A 10,491-nucleotide genomic window follows, 5' to 3' on the forward strand; every position below is an offset into this window, starting at 1 on the left:
TAGTCCATTTCTTATTGAGCATTGTTACCCTCTCCTTTGTCTTTCCCCTACCATTCCGCCCCTTCATACCTCCCCAACATGTCGCTCCACCCCCCCCCCATAGAGTGTCTTGTATATTTCATTGTTACAATGTGGCAACCTGTGTCCTTTCCTTGTATCTTCAATGAAGAAATGCTGGCTTGATTTATGCTGATTCTACTGTTGTAGACACACCTAAAATCACTCGCCAAGTTCAGGAGTACAAAATGAAATGCATAGCAGAAACATTGGAACATTTCAGAGAAGATTAGCATGGCTCATGTACAAGGATGACAGACAAATTTCTGAAGCATTCCATATTTTTACAACAGATGCTGGAGGGGATGTGGCCACCAGGGAACCATACTGCATTCTTGGTGGAAGTACAAAACTTGTTCAACCACTTTGGAAAGTAGTATGGAGGTTCCTCAAAAAACTCCACATAGAGCGCCCCTATGACCCAGCAATCCCACTTTGGGACATTTACCCAAATGATCACAAACAAGACCATACTAAAGCTACCAGCACAACTATGTTTATTGCTGCATTCTTTAAGATAGCTAATATATGGAACCAACCCCAATACCTTAGCAGATGAATGGATCAAGAAAATGTGGTATATATACACAATGGAATTCTATCCCTCCATCAGAAAGAATAACGTTTCCCCATTTGTTAGTAACTGGAAAGTCTTGGAAAAACTTATATTAAGTGAAGTAAGCCACGTCCAAATTAACATTGGTCCCATGGTTTCCCTAATTTTCAATAACTAATATTTGTCTGGGTTAAGAAGAAAAGGTCAAAAGCTATCTGCATATGACCAGATAGGATGATGTTAAGGGACATGAACCCCAAGATAGGGACACAAGTGGTTTTTTCTTTCTTGCTATTGTTTCTAACATACGTATAATGTGCGATGTGATTTTTTTGTTTCTTTATATGTTCCTCTCTCCTGCTATAACTCCTGTTTTCACTGTATTTGAAGTTGGTGCGCCTACATCTTCTATATACGCTCCTCTAATTTGTGGAGGGGAAAGAAAGAAAACAAAATGTTTAAATAGGGGTACAGGTTGACACATTGTAACCATGAGATACACAAGACACTATGTTGAAAAATGAACTTTACAATTTAGGTGGGGTAAGGGAGGAGGGTTGTGTACTTATGGAGCTGGGAGGGAAAGGATGGTAGGGGAAAAATAAAGGAGGAGGTAACAATTTTTTTTTACCTTGCTCATTACCTTGCTCACGCAAATGTGACTCCTCTGTACATTATTTAGCTAATAACTAATATTATGAGGCAGACTGAAATGAGACTCCAGAGAAAGAGTCAGAAAGACTGATCAGAGAGAATAAAATTGGTCACACAAAGATTGGAAAATAGAATTCCTTGTAGAACATACAAATCATTGAAACCCTGCACATGTAAGGACAAGAGAGCAAAGTCCAGAAATGCACATTTTCTTAGAGGTCAGCTATTGAATTATCAATGGAAATATTTGTATTCTTAAATATTTGACCACATGTGAGAGAAGGCTGAAGAGAAATAAAATGCCATCACTCTGTTTGGACGTCCAATATCACACTAGGAAGTAATCAATCACTGATTTGTAATAAAAAGAGAAAACAATTATTCCAAATGAGGGTTTCATTTCTTTTCCTGTAACAGTTCTTGATTTAGATGCTAGCAATTACCATACAATTGATCCAGTACCACAGCTGAAATGATATTGACCGCAGTATTCCCACATGAAGGAAAAGAGAAAATTAACAGATATCTGAAGAAATGACTTGAGGATGAAATGTTCTAATAGTGATATCTGAGGTTTTGACACAGGTGAAGAAGTGGATTTTCTTTTCTAAAAAATCCCCATTTTTAGCATGGTGCCAGTGGCTTACATCTGTAATCCTAGCTACTCAGGAAGCTGAGATCTGAGGACTGCTATTCAAAGCCAGCCTGGGCATTCCACAGTGGTTGAACAAGTTTAATTTCCCACCAACAGTGTAATAGAGTTCCCAATTGGCTACATCCATGCCAGCATTTACTATTGTTAGTTTCTTGATAAACGCCATTCTAACTGGGACGAGGAATAATCTGTCTTGTTTACTTGTAGATTTGTGGGCACCTTCTAGCTACTATGAATGAATCCATGAAACCTAAATTGCTCGGAGTCTGCATTCCTTTCTCTTTTCTCTTAGTATCATTTTCCCCAACCTTTCATTTTCCTTAAGACTAGTGAAAAGTCATCTTTTCAGATGAGTGAATAGAATTCCATTATGTGTGTGTGTGTGTGTGTGTGTGTGTGTGTGTGTGTGTGTGTGTGTGTGTGTGTGTGTGTGTGTGTAAGATGAATATAGGCCCATGAGTTCATTTCTAAGTCTTCTGTTTCATCTGTAATTTAGTAGTTCCATACTAAAGTTGAATTGTTTTCTCTACTGAATTGAAGAATATTGTTGGGATTTTGATGAGTATTTCATTTTCAATTTTTGGGGGTCAGTATTGCAGTTTTTGCCATGTTAATTTTTTTTTCAGGCTTCATGATCATATGTATATTATGTTCAGAAAACACACATTGCAATTTTGAACAAACAGAAGGAAAAGTGTCTGGCAGTAGTTCCAGAAAATTTACCCTCTTAGGCTGCAGGAAGCCTGTCTCCCCCTAGGCCTTTTACTATTATTATTACTACTAATTATTATTATTATTATCTTTAAGTAGTTGTTCAAAGCAGTTTATGAATACAACACATCTTGATTAATGTCACTGCTTTTTAAACTAGAAATATTCTTTTTTATTTAGTTACAAGAGTTTTCAGATTCAATTCTTTTTAAGAATCTTAACAACTAGGTTATGAATAGCCTTTTATAATTACCAAGTCTATTTTTGTCCTTGGCCTAGGCAAGTTCGACATAAGTCATCCAGCCCCCACCTCATCATTAGAGAATGAATGATATTTCCAAATGCCTGAGAAGTTTAGCATGCTTTTATTTTCTTACTTTTTAAAATGGGACTTGAACCAAGGACCAGGGCATTCTCCCTTTGCTTCTTCACTCAAGACTATAATTCTAACACTGGAGTTACACCTCCACTTATGCTTTCTGGTGGTTAACCAGAAATAAGTTTCCTGAACTTTCCTGCCCCAGCTGGCTTCAAACTATGAGCCTCAGATCTCAGGCTTCTGAGTAGCTAAGATTATAGGCATGAACAACTGATGCTCAGCTTTTGTTTTTGTTTTTTTTTATTGTGATTAAGTGATTACATAATTTCCCAAATTTCAAACTATTGTGGGATCGTGATGCTCAGTTAAACTCACAAACACATTCTATCTTTCCTGGAGCAAATTGTCTATCATGGTCTATAACATTTATGAGTTCTATGAGCTTTGCAATACAGTTATTTCTTCCACATTGGGTGGTATGTACATTTCTTTTGTTTTGCATAGCATCAGCTGTTCCCTCTTTCTCATTTGTTCCCTCCCTCCCATTGCTGCCATTAAGTTGCTTAGTTCATTTTGGTCAATGTCCTGTGCAGCTAATTGGTCCCGTTGTTGTATGTTTTTCCCTGATTCCCTCTAGTTCTGTGTTGTCTTCCTGGATCCCCTCCAGTGTACATATATATACCATACATGTGATCAGCAGCATGGAGTTATTTACTTGTGATTCAACCAGATGAGTGGAAGCTCTCTGTTTCTTAAGTCCTGTTAATTTTGTCGTATCACTTAACATTTTGGATTTAACATCCACTTATCAGGGAGACCATGTACCATTTGTCTCTTTGATCTTGGCTTACCTCGCTCAACATGATTTCTTCTAACTCCATCCATTTCCATGCAAATGCCATTATTATTTTGTCCTTTCTAATGTCTGCATAATATTCCATTGTGTATAGATACCACAATTTTTGGATCCATTCATCTCTGATGGGACATCTGGGTTTTTTCCATATCCTGGCTATTGTGAACAATGCTGCAATAAACATGGAGGTGCATGTGTCCTTGTATACTGGTTCCTGTTGTTCAGGATAGATGCCTAGAAGTGGTATGACTGGGTCCTATAGGAGGTCAATAATTAGCTTTTTGAGGAACCTCCAGACTGCTTTCCAAAGAGGTTGTATATGTGTACATTCCCACCAGCAGTGTAATAGGGTTCCTCTTTCTCTGTATCTCCTCCAGCATTTGTCGTTGGCTGACTTGTGGGCCATTCTGACTGGGGTAAGGTAGTATCTCAGGGTTGTCTTTATTTGCATTTCCTTCACAACCAGGGATGCTGAACATTTCCTCATGTGTTTCTTTGTCATTTTTATCTCCTCATCTGAGAAGTCTCTTTAGTTCCCTTGCCCATTTAGTAATTTTTTTGTTAGTCTTGGGAGAGATCAGTTTCTTGAATTCCCTGTATATACTGGATATTAACCCATTGTCTGTTATATTGCTGATAAATATTTTATCTCAATTAGTTGGTTGTCTTTCTAGCACGGTTGTGATAGCTTTAGCTGTTCAGAAGCTTTTTATTTTAAGGTAGTCCCATTTGAAGAGTCTCTCTCCAATTTGTTGTGACCCTGGGACTCTGTGCAGGAAGTTCCTTCCTGTGCCTATAAGTTCAAGTGTCCCTTTTACTCTGTCCTGCAGTAGTTTCACAGATTCAGGTTTGATGTTAAGGTCTTTAATACATTTTGAGTTGATGTTGGTGCATGGTGATAGGCTGGGGCCCAATTTTAGTCTTCTGCATGTGGCCGCCCATTTTTCCCAGCACAAGTGGTTGAAGAGGCTGTGTTTCTTCCATTGTATGTCTTTTGTTCCTTTGTCAAATATCAGCTGACTGTAGGCATGTGTATTTATTTCTGGATCTTCTATTCTATTCTACTTGTCTTCGGGTTTTTGTGCCAGTAACATGCAGTCTTTGTTATTATAATTCTATAGTAGTGTTTGAAGTTCGGCATGGATATCTATCCCATGTTGTCTTTATTTCCTAGAACTGTTTTGGCTATTCTAGTTCTTTTGTTATTCCATATGAAATTTGAGACTGTTTTCTGTATTTCACAGATGTACATCTTTGGTATTTTAATAGGAATTGCATTGAATTTGTATATAAATTTTTGCAGTATTGCCATTTTCACTATATTAAGTCTGTCTATCCAAGAGCATAGGAAGTTTTTCCATTTCCTAGTGTCTTCTGTAATTTTTTTCTTTAACTTTTCATACTTTTCATTAAATAGTTCTTTTACATCTTTGGTTAGGTTAATTCCTAAATATTTAATTTTTCGGGAGGTTATTGTGAATGGGGTTGCTTCCTTTATTTCCTTTTCTGCTTGTACATTGTAAGTGGACAGGAAGGCAACTGATTTTGTGGGTTGATTTTGTATCCTGCTTCTTTGCCGAAGTGATATATGATTTCTAAGAGTTTGGGGATGGAGTTTTGGGATATTGAAGGTATAGTATCATGTCATCTGCAAAAAGGGATAGTTTAACTTCTTCTTTCCCTATGTGGATCCCGTTAATGTCTTTTTCTTGCCTTGTTGCCCTGGCTAAAGATTCCACAACTATGTTGAAGAGGAGTGGAGACAGTGGGAATCCTTGACTTTTTCTGGATTTTAAGAGAATTGGTTGTAGCTTTTCCCCATTAAATATAATATTGGCTATTGGTCTGTCGTAAATGGATTTTATTATTTAAAGAAATGTTCCTTCTATTCCTATTTTCTCTGGAACTTTTAGCATGAATGAATGTTGAATTTTATCAAAAGGCCTTTTCTGAATCTGTGGAGATAATCATGTGATTCTTGACCTTGGCTCTGTTGATGTGTTGGGTACATGTTGTGATTTTTCCCATGGCATCCTTAATCCTGTTAATATGGTTTTCTTGTCTTCTTTTTTTAATTAAACTTGCCAATGGTCCATCAATTTTATTTATTTTTTTCAAAGAACCAGCTTATTTGGTTAATTTTGGCTATGATTCTCTGATTCTCTAATTCATTAATCTCTGCTCTTAGTTTGGTTATCTGGCTCCATGTACTAACTTTAGGTTCTATTTTGTCATGTTTTCTAGCTGTTTTAATTGCAACATGAGATTATTTACGTGGTCTGTCTCTATTTTCTTGATGTGGGCACTGAGGGCAATAAATTTGCCCCTCAGGATTGCTTTTGCTGTGTCCCAAAAGTTTCTTTTAGAGGTGTTTTCATTTTCATTGAGTTGTAGGAATTTTTTAATTTCTTCTTTAATCTCTTCCATTACCCAGGCATTGTTTAGAAGTGTATTGTTCAATTTCCATGTTTTTGAGTAATTTCTGCAATATACTTTGTTATTGAGAACTAGCTTCATTCCACTGTGGTTAGATAGGATACAGGGGATTATGTCAATCCCCTTGTATTTGCTTAAATTCCTTGCATGAACTATGATATGGTCTATTTTGGAGAAAGTTCTTTGAGCTGCTGAGAAAAATGTGTACTGTGTTTTTTAGGTTGAAATACTCAGTAGATATCAGTTAGTTGCGCTTGAAGTATGGCCTCATTTAATTCAGTAGCTTCTTTGCTAATCCTCTGGTTGGCAGACCTGTCCTTTGGAGAAAGTTGGGTGTTAATGTGTACTAGTATTATCGTATTGGGATCTATTTTATTCTGTAAGTTTGAGAGTATTTGCTTAACATATCTGGGTGCACTAATGTAAGTTGATGGTAGTAATATCCACCTCTTTGATTGTTCACTGTATTAATATGTAAAGTCTGTCGTTGTCTTTTTGTATTGATTATAATGAAAAATTTATTTTGTTAGATATCAGGATTGCTACACCTGCTTTCTTCCTGGGTCAATTTGACTGATAGATCAGTTTCCAGCCGTTCACTCTGAATTTGTTTGTATGTTTGGCTGAGAGGTGGGTCTCCTGAAGGTAACAGTTTGTATGTTTGGCTGAGAGGTGGGTCTCCTGAAGTCAACAGATTGATGGGTCATGTTTTCTGAGCCAATCTGCAGTTCTTTTTCTTTTGATTGGTGAAGTAAGCCCGTTATTATTAAGAGATAGTATAGAGAGATGCATTGTGGTCCCTGTGATTCCCTATTTTCCTAAGGTTTTCTTCTTTCCTTTCCTCCTGTGCTTCCTCAGTTACAGTTTTATTGATGGCTGTCTGGGTCTAGGTCCCTGTTTCTGGTTGCTTTCTTCAGGTTGTGTCCCCCCTCTTAGAATTCTTTGTAATGCTGGCTTAATGTTTATGTATTCATTTAGTTTTTCTTTGCTATTAAAATTTTTCAGTTCTCCATCAAATGTGAATGCTAGCTTTGCTGTGTATATCAGTCTGGGTTGACAGTTATTGGCTGTCAGGGATCGTATGTTACTTTCCCAGGCCTTTCTTGCATTCAGTGTTTCTGTGGAGAAATCTGCAGTGATCCTAATTTTTTTCCCATTGTAGTATAGCTCCTTTTTCATTTTTGTTGCATGCAAGTTTGTTTCCTTATTATTCAGATCTACCATTTTTACTATAATTTGTCTACAAGTGTTTCTCCTGGGATCCTGCTTGCTAGGTGTTCTATAGGCTTCTGTTATGTAGGTAAGATGTTATTTTTTGAGATGGGGAAAATTTTCACTGATTATTTTGTTGAATAGGTGTAACATTTCCTTGCTTTGATATTCCTCACCTTCGTCCATTCCAATTATACCAAGGTTAAATTTCTTGACCCTATCTGCTTGCTCTTGAATTTCCCTTTGGCATAATTTAAGTGATTTTTCCACATCTGTAATGTTTTGGTCCAGTTGGTGTATGCTGTCTTCTGTATCTGACACTCTACGTTCCATTTCGTTCACTCCGTTAACTGTGGCTTCCATTGTGGTTTGCATGGAAGAAATGGACTCATTTATGGATTTGATGTTCGCTCTCAAAGTACTGATCTCACCTTTTAATGAAGTGTATACTGCCTCTATTTTTGCACTGATATCACTTCTCAGTGAGGTGTGTGCTGCCTCTATTTTTGCGCGTACCTCCTGTTTTAGATCCTGCATCTCTTTTGATAGTTCATCCCTGTGATCTTTAATTTTCTGGTCTATTTCTCACTTTATTTCCTGAGTCATTGCCTCCAGCATATTTTGGATGTAGCTTTTGTCTTCCATTCCTGCTTTGCTCCCACTAGGGCTCTCCCCAGGGTGGCTGCTGGCTTTTGGGGATAGCTTGCTATCCTGGGTCATGATAACCCTTGTAAATTTTCTGTTTTTCGCATGGGGATTCAGGGATTATTGGAGACTAATCTGAAAATTTGTTTTGGTCAATAGGTGTCTGTCTTTTCTTGGTTGCTGTTTCTGTGCTGCTAGAGAGAATCTGTACCTGATCTCGGTTCTGTTGAGGGCCGGCCTCCAGCTGCTGGTCTGACACATATAGGGTTCTCAGTTCTCTGTTTTAGATCACTGGCAATTCCTGTCTTTGGAAGAGTTGAGCAGCCCAGAGTGCTCCTACAGGTGCTCTTGGCGAGTTTGGATGTGCTGGATGCACTGTCCCAGATGCTGGAGTTTGCTATGGGCTCCTGATAATTTTTGGTGGGTTGTGGGCTTGAACTCTGGGTTTGGGCACTGTCCCTCAGCTCTTCAGCTCAAGACTGATACCCTACCATTTAAGCCAAAGCTCTTCTATCTCTTTCTGCTTATGTGGTGCTGAGGAATCAGATCCAGGGCCTCATGCACCCAAGACAAGTACTCTACTGCTGAGCAACCTTACCAGCAGAGCTCCTGACTATTATCAGGTGCTAGTGGCTTGTGTTGTTCAATTTCCAGCCTAGAATATATGGGTTGGGTTCTGGTAGGGTTTAGGCTTCTCCTTTCCTGAGCCCCCAGGTCTTTGCTGTCACAGAATTGCTTCCCAGGGGACGCAGTTCCCTGTTTTTCTCCCCTCTGCTGAGGCACATGCAGCTTCTTACTTCAGTTGGGAGGATTTGGTTGTGTTGCCCAGTCACCGGATCCCCAGACCTGGTGCCAGTGCCTGGCCTGGGACATGCCGGTTGGACCTATGCTGCTGTGTATCCTGCCTAGTTTATGCAGCCTGGGGTACTCAAATTTCTTCCACTGTTGGGTGTCTGGACCCAGAGGTGCTGTTCCTGGCTTGGGCATTTAAGCTCCCTACCAGGGGTGCGCTTGCTCTAGCCTGGCGAGCTGAGTGTGCTTCACAGTCTAGTAGAGCTCTAGAACATTTCCCAGTTTTAGTGGGTCCTGTGGTCCAGGTGTTGGGATAGGGTGTCTGAGTCAGGGTCGCGGGATTCCCGCCAGCTCTGTTCTCTCTTAAGGCATACACTGTCTACTGTGGGATACTCACCGAGGTGCTAATTGTTCTTTTTGTGTGATGTACATCATTGGTTGCCGTTGAAATCAAGAATTCAATTAAGGTGGTTGTGGGCTGGGCTGGGTGGTGGTGGCTCTGTGAGTTTCTCTTTTGTCTCTGCCTCAATTGATGCTGTTAGGGTCCAAGCTGCAGGATGGGCCTCTGTCCTCCACCCGACGGATGGGGGAAGGGCCTCCATGCAGGTTCTGAGAGCTGGGGTATGTCTCTGTTTGTACTCTCTGGATCAGCATCAGTTCTTTGCAGGTCTTCTGCCTTGTTTTCTGTGGGCATCCCATGTAGCTCTGGCACTCCCGCCGAGAGGCTGAGTTCCCAGCTCAGAGGTTTCTCTGTTCATTGCGGTTGGAGGGTCTGACACCGGTACTTCAGACGACTTCTGCACAGGTGATCTGCAGGTACTGAGCACTGCGGTTTGTCTCCAATTGCGTTCTCTGGATCACCACCATTTCCTTGCAGGATTCTGCTCTGGTGTTCTGTGGCTCTGTGTAGCTCTGTAATTCTTGCCATGGGGCCGAGTCGCTTTGGCAGGATGGAGCCTCTCTGCTCGGATAGAGAGTGAGGGGTGGGGTTGGGATCTTTGTGCAAGCTCTGGGCTTGGCGGTTTCTTCAGTTCGTCGCGATCAGCGGGTCTGACACCGGTACCTCAGGCTGCTTCTGAGCAGGTGATCTGCAGACAAACCCCTGTGTCTCTGGGAGTCTGGCAGCCCCTGTCGTGCTGGCTGGGTGTGGTTTGGTGCATTGCTGCATGGCCAGTAGAGGTTGGGGAAGGGGTCTTCGCGCTTCTCTTCTGAAATTCTTTTTCTCTCTTTTTTTTTTCCTGCCTTCTGTTTTTCTCTCAGTGTTCATCTTTTTGTTCTTGTCGGTTTCTTGGGGAGATTAAGCATTGGAACACGACTCTCTTTTTAGTGGGGGAGAGCTGTGGCATTTCCCTACTGCACCTTGCCATCTTGCTCATCCATCCAATTTTTATATTTTCAAATATCTATTTCATTATAAAGATGCTGTACAGAGCGGTTACATTTACACGAGTAAGTTACAGTTCTCATTGAACATTGTTACGTACTGCAGTTTTTTTTTCTCCCCCTGACTCTTCCCTCCATTTCGCCCACACACATTACATTGTAAAGTTAATTTCTGCCATAGTGTCCTGTGAGTATCATTGTTGCAATGGGTCACC

The 10,491-nt window shown here is 40.1% G+C and overlaps 1 non-coding gene across 1 annotated transcript; it reads left to right on the forward strand.

Moving 5' to 3' along the window:
- Positions 1–239: 239 nt before the first annotated feature.
- On the forward strand, positions 240–343 carry LOC138837821 (U6 spliceosomal RNA). Its single transcript, XR_011375461.1, has one exon. It is a non-coding gene; the product is annotated as a U6 spliceosomal RNA (small nuclear RNA).
- The last annotated feature ends 10,148 nt before the right edge of the window (positions 344–10,491 follow it).

The sequence above is a fragment of the Dipodomys merriami genome, unplaced genomic scaffold, assembly GCF_024711535.1.
Source record: "Dipodomys merriami isolate MVZ:Mamm:240054 unplaced genomic scaffold, mDipMer1.0.p SCAF_276, whole genome shotgun sequence".
Classification (NCBI taxonomy): domain Eukaryota; kingdom Metazoa; phylum Chordata; class Mammalia; order Rodentia; family Heteromyidae; genus Dipodomys; species Dipodomys merriami.